Source organism: Rousettus aegyptiacus, unplaced genomic scaffold (genome assembly GCF_014176215.1).
Source record: "Rousettus aegyptiacus isolate mRouAeg1 unplaced genomic scaffold, mRouAeg1.p scaffold_m13_p_10, whole genome shotgun sequence".
Lineage (NCBI taxonomy): Eukaryota > Metazoa > Chordata > Mammalia > Chiroptera > Pteropodidae > Rousettus > Rousettus aegyptiacus.
Window position 1 is genome coordinate 33,447,679 of NW_023416285.1, and position 10,111 is coordinate 33,457,789.

General features: G+C 34.5%; 1 pseudogene; it reads right to left on the bottom strand.

The window, feature by feature from the left end:
- Positions 1-4,285: 4,285 nt before the first annotated feature.
- Positions 4,286-5,915, bottom strand: LOC107521736 (annotated as a pseudogene).
- Between the last annotated feature and the right edge of the window lie 4,196 nt (positions 5,916-10,111).

A 10,111-nucleotide genomic window follows, 5' to 3' on the forward strand; every position in this document is an offset into this window, starting at 1 on the left:
TTATGGCTAGTGCCAGATGTTTATTGGTAGGAACCAAGAAGTTATTTTAGAAATAAGAATCAGATGGCTGTCAAATGTGAGAATATATTTTTTTTTTTCCTGGTGTATACCAAGAAAAAACTAATGTATAATTTTCCAGTAAGTATGTATTGAATAAATGAATAAAACTTTTTTTCCACACAGGTGATCAAATCTTTGATATTGGAAGTGAAAGGCAGGCTTATCTTCTCTTCTACCTCCTACCAATCCTGGCTTACTTCGATTAATGTTTACTTTCTTTTCTAGGACAATGCATAACAAACTTAATCTCTCTTTCACATATAGCTTTTCATATAGTCTCAGACAGTTTTGATTTCCTCTGGAAGATACTTAGTTTCTTTATATGTAAGCTCTGTGTGAATTGTATTGAATTTCCAAGGCATGATGACCAGAATGTCTGGTATATGGTAGACGCTGAACAATTTGAAGGATGAATTTTAGAGACTCACTATATTTCTAGTATAATATGGTTTCAATATTTCAGATACTATATTTTTAAATCTCTATGCAAGTAATTTTTTTTTATGTTCATGTTTCTCTTAATGAGTGGTACACAGAATTCAAGGAATTGTTATTTTAATGAGTGTACTTCAATACATGCAGATCATATTAGCCCTTGGACAAACAGAGTATGTGAGATTAATTATAGCTTCTTATTTACAAGTTAGCTTCTGAATATCCAACATGTGCACAAATGGAGTGTCGAAAGGATATAAAATTATGTGATTTTGCCTTATTTATATTCCTGGGCTCTTTGAGCCAAGTGTACATTTGTGTGCCTTTAAATTTCTCGAATTTTCTGAGAATAAAAAGAAGATAAATAATTTTAATGTGGAAAATATTTTGGCTGCTGATACAAATCAAATCTCAAGTGCCACAAGAAACATTTGCTTTTGTCTGCATCCCATATTTGACCTGTGTACTCTAGTATTTATGATTTGTTTTTTTATTTTCTAAGAGCTGTTGAGTGTTTCAAATATAAAAGTAATTAAGTAATGTCATTTATTTTTTATTATACCTGGGGTCTAATAGAAACTGCATACATATAAATATAATGTATTTTATATATGAAAAAGGTATTAAATATATTTTATATATTCATACATCTTATATTTTTATTTATATTTATATATATATTTATATTATATAGTTATATATTTGATCTATTTATATATTTTTAATGTCTTTTATGTACGTGTGTATCTGTATATATATACATATGTGACAATGATTTAAAAGTACATATACGTCACAATGTTTTGCTCTTAAAAAACATGGTTTAAGAGAGCTTTAAAATTGAAAGAGTGATCCTTTGGCATATTTATGCTGCACAAACATTCTCCTTTTTAACTCTCGGTCTCCATGTCCAGTTCTGGGCATCTGTGGTGTCAACCTTCAAACTGGCTTCAGATCAGGCAGGACTCTGTGTGTCGACTAGCAGGAGATAAACCCATGGATGAGCACACATGAAGGAACATGGTGAAAGTCTAATCAATCACTGTTACTTGCATAGCCCTACCTTCCAAGTACATTACATTACAGAGACTAAGAGGAAATTAATGATAATGAAAGAAACCTAATACTATGAGGCATTTAATTTTTTTTGTATTTAGTTTTGTTTTGTTTTGTTTTGTATTTAGAATACATAGGTAATTAACAGAGGAGAGTATAAGGATCATAAGCAAAGATGATAAATAACATGGATTGTTCTGAATTCAAAGAATTTTTCTAAGGCAATAGATTGTAATGAGTGAAAGCAGTTTTCTGAGTTCCGAGTTTAATGTCTAGTAAAATTAATAATCAAAGTTCCTAATGTTGTCCTATAAATAGCTACAATTATCTCAGATTTATAAGTGGTTTTACCACATCATTTCTTCTTGAAATCAAAACATTTTAAGAGTAATCGGGTGAGCTGAGGGTATTTATGCCTGGGCAATAGGCATAAACACAGATCGTTCCAGGCTACATCCACCTATAGCCATGCCCTCTGCAGTGTTCTGTAACTAAAAGATAATCACTGAATTCAATCAGGTTTTAAGTCTTTGTTTGCTTTTGTGGTTTCCTTATCTTTTGTTCTTACCTTTCTTACTTCTTGGAATGTTTTTTCCTCAGATCTTTACATGAGTGACTTTTTATTTAAATTTTAACTGTAATATCTCCTTTTTAGAGAGCTTTTTCTTAAAGCATTTTATCTCTTGCCACTCACCCTACTGCCCACCCACACCAATATGTCATTTTGTTGTTTTCTTCTCTTTATCATCATAATCATGATCAGAAATTATCTCATTTATTTATTTACTTGCTAAGTGTCTGTCTCTCCCATTCAAATGTAAGCTCCATGAGAAAGGAATCTTCTGTCTCGTACATTGTCAAATCTTTAAAACTTGGAAGAATTTCTGGCTCAATAAAAATGTGTTGAGTTCATGAACAATCAACTAACAAATCAACGTTACTAGCTTATATTGGTGTTTATATCTGGAACTAGACAGAAAAAATAACTTAAATTTACTGTGTAGATTACTTGAAATTTTTATGTTATTATAATTTCATGGTTTTGGAAAATGTAAAGATTTGGTACTATGTTAACTAAATTAAGAAACTTAGGTAATTTGAATAAAAAACACAGATTGTGTTTTAGGGTGGGACAACCAAATGGTTTCCATTTTCAATCTGTTCAGATTATAATTTAGCTTAGATTCTTAGTTCACTTTATGGCAATTGAAAATGATTGCAGAAATAACATATAAGGTATTCCAACGATGAATGCCGTCGCCACGAAGGCTTTTACAATGAATGAAATAGCCAAGTACAATCTATACAAAGGGGGAGATTTAACTCCAAGCTTGTAAACCCCAGGATGTTACTAAGTCAGTTTTATCAGTATGTGATTACAACCCTGAAACTCATCTATCAACTACTGTAGTGGGAGACAGCTTGAAATTCTAACTGGCAGGTCCCTCTCCTTTTATCTTGAACACATAGAAACAAGAAACAACATGATAACAATTGCAAAACTATTAACCTGTGTAGTAAAATCTCTGTAGTGAGAGCTCACTAGAAGTAAACTAATTTAAATTAGCTAAATATATACTTTCTTCTTCTAAAATCACTCAGGGCAAAGAACAATGCTAGGGATCAAAAAAGATATACCAGAAACATATCAATTCGAAGAAAACTGTGATATTGTTTTTGAACTTAAGCAAAATAAAATCTAAAAAAAATATCTATTGGTCAAGGAATAGAATTTTTTTGCTTGAGACAGAGTAACTTTGTGAGGATAGAGTGTGGCAGGAGAGTGAAGACCAGAGATAGGTGAGTAAGGTGAGTGGAGAGAGTGTGGACGATAGGTAGTTGAGATTGTAAGAACAGAGACTTTCTCCTTTGAGGTGGGTCCCACATAGCCACACCCTAATAACTCACCAATTTTGTGCCGTATTTAGTTCTTCCCTTCAGTGACTAATAACCAGCCGATGTAGCTGATACACCTGGAGGAATATAAATCCACAAGAAAATAGTAGCTTATAAATGAAAAATGCATTAATTGAAATAAAAAAATAATTAAATGGTTCATGAGTGAATGAGTTTATCCAATAAATATTTATTTATTTTTATCATGTTAAAGCACAGCATCAAAAAAGTGAATAGTAAATTCACAGGATGGAAGAAAATTGTTGCAAAATGTGTATCTGATAATGAAATCATACATGTAATAGAATATGTAAAGAACTCTTAAAACAACAACCAAAGACAAATAACTCATTAAAAAATGGATAAAGGATCTAAATAGACATTCCTTCGAAGAAGGTATACAGATGAAGAAAGCTTAACATCATTAGACAACAAGAAAATGCAAATTAAAATTATAAGATACTAGTTCAAAATCACTATGATGGCTATAATAAGATAGATAATAATACGTGTTCATAAAGATGTGGAGAAATTGGAATCATTATGCTTAGTTGGTGGGAATGTAAATGGTGCAGTTACTTTGGAAAAAAAGTTTAGTACCTTATTTAAATGTGGAGTTTGCATATAATCCAGCAATTCTACTCCTAGGTATATGTGCAAGAAAAACAGAAACATGTGCCCATGCAAAACTTATACATGGATATTAAAAACATTATACAAAGTAAAAGGGGCCAGTCATGAAAGACCACATATTATATGATTCCATCGACACGAAATGACAGATTAGGCAAACCTATAGAGATAGAAAGTACATCCGTGGTTGCCAAGGGCCGAAAAAGTTGGAAGGAAATTGAGAGTGACTGCTAAGAGGCATGAAATTTTTTGGGGGGTGGGTGGTGATGAAAATATCTTAAAATTCAAAGAGAAATACCCTTGTCATGTTTTGTACCCCTCACCTGAGGTCGCATCAAAGTGACCCTGCTGTCGGCTCTAACTGGAGAACGCTAGTTGAAGGTTCTCCTCAGACCTCCCCACCTGAGCTGGGCCTTGGATAGGGGAGAGGTGCAAGGGAATCTGGCTTCTACATCAAACACCCCTTCAGAGCATCTTCCAGTATGGAACAGGAGGAGAAGTTTTATATCAAGCACCTGCCCTTACCCTGCACGGCCCCCTCTGGGGAAGACTCTGGTCATAGAGTAGGGACAGAGGCTGCTTCAGTCTTTATTGCCTCCCAGAGTAGGGCTTCTTGGGAGGAGCTTCCCTGAGCTGCAGGGGGTCAGCGTGGACACTGTGGGGGATTCCAGCTTCACTCTGACCAGGAGAGTCTTCGTGAGGGTAGCTGGGGAGATCTTTCCTTACTCAGCCATGCACTGACTGTAGCTCTCGTGTTTGGATGCAGGAGGCCTCGACTGCATTGATGAGCAGGGAGCCCCCACGCCCTAGGAAGTGCAGGGCGTGGATGGTGGTCCCTCCGGGGGAGCAGATATGTTCCTTGAGCTGGCCTGGATGCTGCTCTGAGTCCAGCACCAATTTGGCAGCCCCCGGTAAGGCGTGCCCCAAATCAGACAGCCAGGTGCCATGTCAGGCCCATCTTCACCCTGCCATCAGCCCGCGTGTCCAGAGCCATCAACACACAGGCAGGCCCACTGCCACTCATCCCTGTGGCGCATCAGTCAGGTCCTCCTCCACCTTAGTGCAGAGGCCTCATGAGCTGCTCCAGGAGCTACCCATCCTCCACCAGGGTGTGGGTCCTTGTGGCATACACCATGGCACCCTCTTGTACCAGCACAGGTGTGTAGGTCATGCAGTGAATCACCTTGTGCACCGGCCGGAATGCTGTCAGCTACTTTTCTACTGAACTGATGGTGACATCAGCTGTTCAAGGGACTCCAAAGTGCCTGGGCGGGACACCAGCACCTTTCTTGTCCAGGATGAAGGGGATGATGTGTGACTTCACGGCCAGGAACAGGACATGACTGTTCCTCACTATCTCCTTGTTGCTCCGGGTCAGGTTCATCCTTATCTTCCTGAGCACAGACACGGCAGGCAGTTCCAGTTTTGGAGAGCTGGCTGTCATCGTGTGAACTGACAGGACACCTGCGGCTGTGAAGCCCCGTGCCTGGGCCTAAGCCAGCTGCCCTGCACGGATGAAGCCCAGGCTCTAGTCCCAGGTTCGGCATCTATGGTAGGGCTCAATAAAATAATTTTTTTTTAAAGCACTAAGAAGGATGAATAAAGCCAAATAAAAGGTTAGTGACTTGGAAGGTTAAGTTGAGGAATTCTCACAAAGGCATTAGGACCATTTAGGAATAGATAAGGTGAGAATACATGGAGGATAGACTTGAAAGGGTCAAATCCAGGTGTAGGAGTCTAGAATAAGAGTAAAAATTCACAAAGTCGTATGTGGGCTTGGGGTAGGGGTTGGAGGAGGATGTGGATGGAAAAAGAAGGAGGTGAGAGTATGCAAAGATATTTATTTTGTGTGAGGAGGCAGCTCATCAAACTAAGGGGAGCATAAACGCAAATGTGAGTTATCAGTAGTAAGTTATCAATAACCATCACAAGACTGCAAATCAAATGCATAACTCAAACCGTCAGTAAAAAAAAAAAAAAAAGTGTTATCTCTAAAGGGAGGGAGGAAAGGAGAAAAATAAAAAGAAAAACTAAAGGTAATAGAAAAAAAGAAATAAGCTATCAAAAATAAATCCCAATAAAGCAGTAATTACAATAAACAAATGTAGATTAGAGTCAATAATCAAGAAGCAGAGACTCCCATTTTAGATGTTAAGTATGATCCAGCAATATGTTTATCAGGAGAAACAAATTTACAATAATAGGATGAAGAGAGGTTGAAAATGAAAGATGAAGTTAAGCTTTAGCTTCCACATATTTTTTCCAAAATCTGTTATTGACATTGGGTTTTGTGTCAGATTTTAAAAGTGCAAATAACTGACTGCTCACCTCAATATTGTTCTGGCAATATTATTCAGAACTTGTGCAAGATAATGATCATGTGATGGTATAAGTTACTTTTGTGTATATCCAGGAAACCAATTTGAGACATACCACAAAGTGTGTCACCTAAATCTATTATTAAATCTAATTATTTACTTTGAAACTCCGAATGTAACTTGGAGTGAAAATTCTATTATGACATAAAAGTGATTTTGGAACTGCCTTGATTTATATTTATATAAGATTTTCAAACAAGATGAAATATCTGGTTTTACATATCTAAAAGATTGCTTGAGGGAAATGCATTCGAGCTTGACAGAACTTATTAACAATAAATTGTTGCTTACATAAAAAGTAGTTTGTCAACATTTCTTGGCCTTGGTAGTCTCTTATTTCTTCATGATTCCAGCTGCACAGGTATTCTTGTCATATTATACTAGAGAAGATTCAGAAATAATTTTACTTTTTATCTCTTTATTACTTGATTGATCATCTATCTATATACCTACATTTTATATGCAACAATATTAAATATAGATTTTTAAATACTTAGAGATTTTATTCAAAAAAACCACAAAGCCTATGTTGTAGAATTGTATAAATTATATTACACTACTACTTTGTCTAAAGCTGGATTTGAAAATGTGATGAGTTTTTACTTTGGTAAAATAACTTGTTGATAATTTTACTATCAACAGTTGAAAAATTCTGCCATTGGACACTCTTGCTTCTCTACAGCCTCAGAGAAGCATCTATCTCAGTACTTCAAGAATGCAGTATTGTGATCGTAAGGGCAATCTAGCCACTAATAGTGCTGAGAAATTGTTTTGACATCTAACATTTCACTTTTCAAAGCTGACCATTAAATAATTGTAATATAATCATTTGGGGTATAAATATTAAATTATTACATTTATTATTTGGACATTTGACTTTTGCCTCAATCTTGGTCAAATATTAATTTTCACATTTGGCCATTCTCTGTTTAGTGAAATTGTATATTCAGTATATCTCTGTAAATAAATATGTGGAAAAAGATACTCTAGAAAAATATCATGAAAAAAGAAAATCTAGGGGAATAATTATAAATCAAACTAATAAAAACCCTTATACCGAATAAATATGTATTCGTGTCAAGCACATATGGCCTAGTCAAAAAAGTGACCATATTTAAGTTTGTAGGTAAAGTCTCAAACAATGACAAATAGTATATGATATTTTTTATCTATAATGCAATAAAACTGGAAATAAAAAAGTGATAACAGAAAAGATTGTGTATCTGAAAAATGAAAAAAAAAAACACTAACTTTGGGATTAAAGAAAATGGGAAATTTAAAATATTTAAATTAAATAATATTAAAAGCATTATATGCTAAATGTTATGAGACACAGCTAAAACAGTATGTAGAGAGAAATTTTTAGCTTTAGCTTCAGAAAGATCGAAAACAAAAGAACCAAATGCTTAACCCCAGAAATAAGAAAATAGTGACCAAATAGACTAAAAGGCAAGTAGAGGGGTGGGGGGAGGGGCGGGCAGGGAGAGAGGAATGTGGAACAGATAGAGAAAGGAAAGATGTAAATAAACAAAATGCAGAATTTTTTACAGAGAACTAACGAAATGAGGTTATAAGGAACATGCCAGACATAATAAGGTTCAAAGAAACATGAAAAAAGTAATGAGAACAGCAACAAATTTGAAAACTAGGTTAAATGAAAATATTTCTTCCAAAATGTATATCAAAGTTTGTATGAGAAGAAATGAACTTTTGAATATATCAAAACTATTGAAGAAGTTAAAATGGTAAGAATATTAAGGAGCAAACCTTGTAAGAGACACCATATGCAAAGACTCCGGATTCAGACAGTTTTATGCATAACATCTAACATGTATTATCAACCAAACTTTCCAACAAAAACTCATTTCTAACTTCTACAGTTTGTTCCACAAAAGAGAAGTGGGAAAGCTCTGAATTTATTTTATATTCCTAGTAAAACTTTGATTCTTAAGCTGGTTAAGGACAATGGATCAAATGAGAGAGTGTTTTGCTTTAAGTAACAGAAAAACAAACTTAGAACACTTTAAATAAATAGGGATTTGCTTTCCCTCATAACAAGACATCCGGAAGTATGATTTTCTTATAGTCACTCAGCTACTTAATAATGAAATGAGACAGGTCTTTTTTGTCTTTCCACTCTTGTCATCATAGCAGGTTGGTTTTCTTCCTTATCCTGGAGATTGCATGTTTGGAAGTGGGCTGGGCAGCTCCACATAACATGATCACCTTCGAGACCTTGAAAAGGGAGAAAGGAAAAGTTAGGCACGTTCCTCCGCTTGTTTTCATCAGGATAACCAGAGTCCTCCCAGAATCTTCTTTTAGTTGACTTTTGCTTAGGTTCTGTCAGCCAAACTCAGATTACAGGGGCACACCTAGCTCTATGTTATTTAGAAAAAAAGGATCATGACTGTTTTGATTTACTTTGATCAGCAGTTCTCCAAGTATGATCTAGGAACTCCCCTTTTTTTAGGGAATCTGAAAAGGCAACACTATTTTCATAATACTAAGATGTTATTTGCCTCTCTCATTATTTTTTTTATATATATTTTTCCACAAGTATAGTTTCCAGACTACATGATAATTATGTTAATAATCTGGTGGCTATGGAATGTATGCTCATGCATTTTTGTGTTCTAAATATTTCTCAATAGTCTTAATACACATAAATAAATGCTCTTTGAGGTCCTCAGTACTTTATACAAATGTAAAACGTCCTGAGAAAAAAGGCTAAAAAACTGCTGGCTTAGACTATTCGAGACCCTTGAACTGTTAGGAAATTTGCTTCGTTGAATACATTGGAGTTTTCTTAGCAAAGAAGATGTAGGGTTTGGTTTTGAATAGAAAGCTAATGAAGTCTGAGAACATATATAACAAAATTGTAGGATCACGCCACTTAAAAACAGACAATTCCTAGAGTGAATTATTAGAAAAATGACTACAATATTATTAAAAATCAATATATCCTGACCAATTAGAATTTATTTCTCGAATGCATAGATGTTTCATTATCAGAAAATGTATCAATGTAACCTAATGCATAAATGGTCTAAATTATTAAAATAATATAATTACTTCATATATATAATAAAGTTCAAAATCAATTTTATAATAAAACATCAGAAAATTATAAAAGTATTTACTAAAGCATTTAAGCAAACATTATGCTATCTACATTTTTTAAGATGAAGAGCAATATAACATACTATAGCACTGCAACTGGACAGTACAGATTTGGAGATCTTGGCTTAAATACACATGGACTGAAAAGTATTTCTTATTTTCAGATGATGTGATTATTTATATAGGAAGCCCAACAGAATCAGCAAGTTATTAAAGCTAAAAAGAGAGCTTTCTGAATAAAAAAAAATGTTACGAGCTTAATATTTTTCTGATTTAGTAGTAAGCAAATAGAAACTATAATAACAGAAACTGGCGCATGTATACTTAGGAACATTTGGTCTGTTGTTCTTGCTGTGGCTAAAGAGAATTAATATGTCATTTAATGAACATTTATTGATAAACAAATATAACAAAGCACCATCTTTGGTGATCAGCATAAAAATTGACAAAAAGACAAAATAGCCTTTTTTCAAGGGAACTACCTAGTAAATAAGAATGATCTGTACCAAAGGGAAACTTTGTATGTTTATATC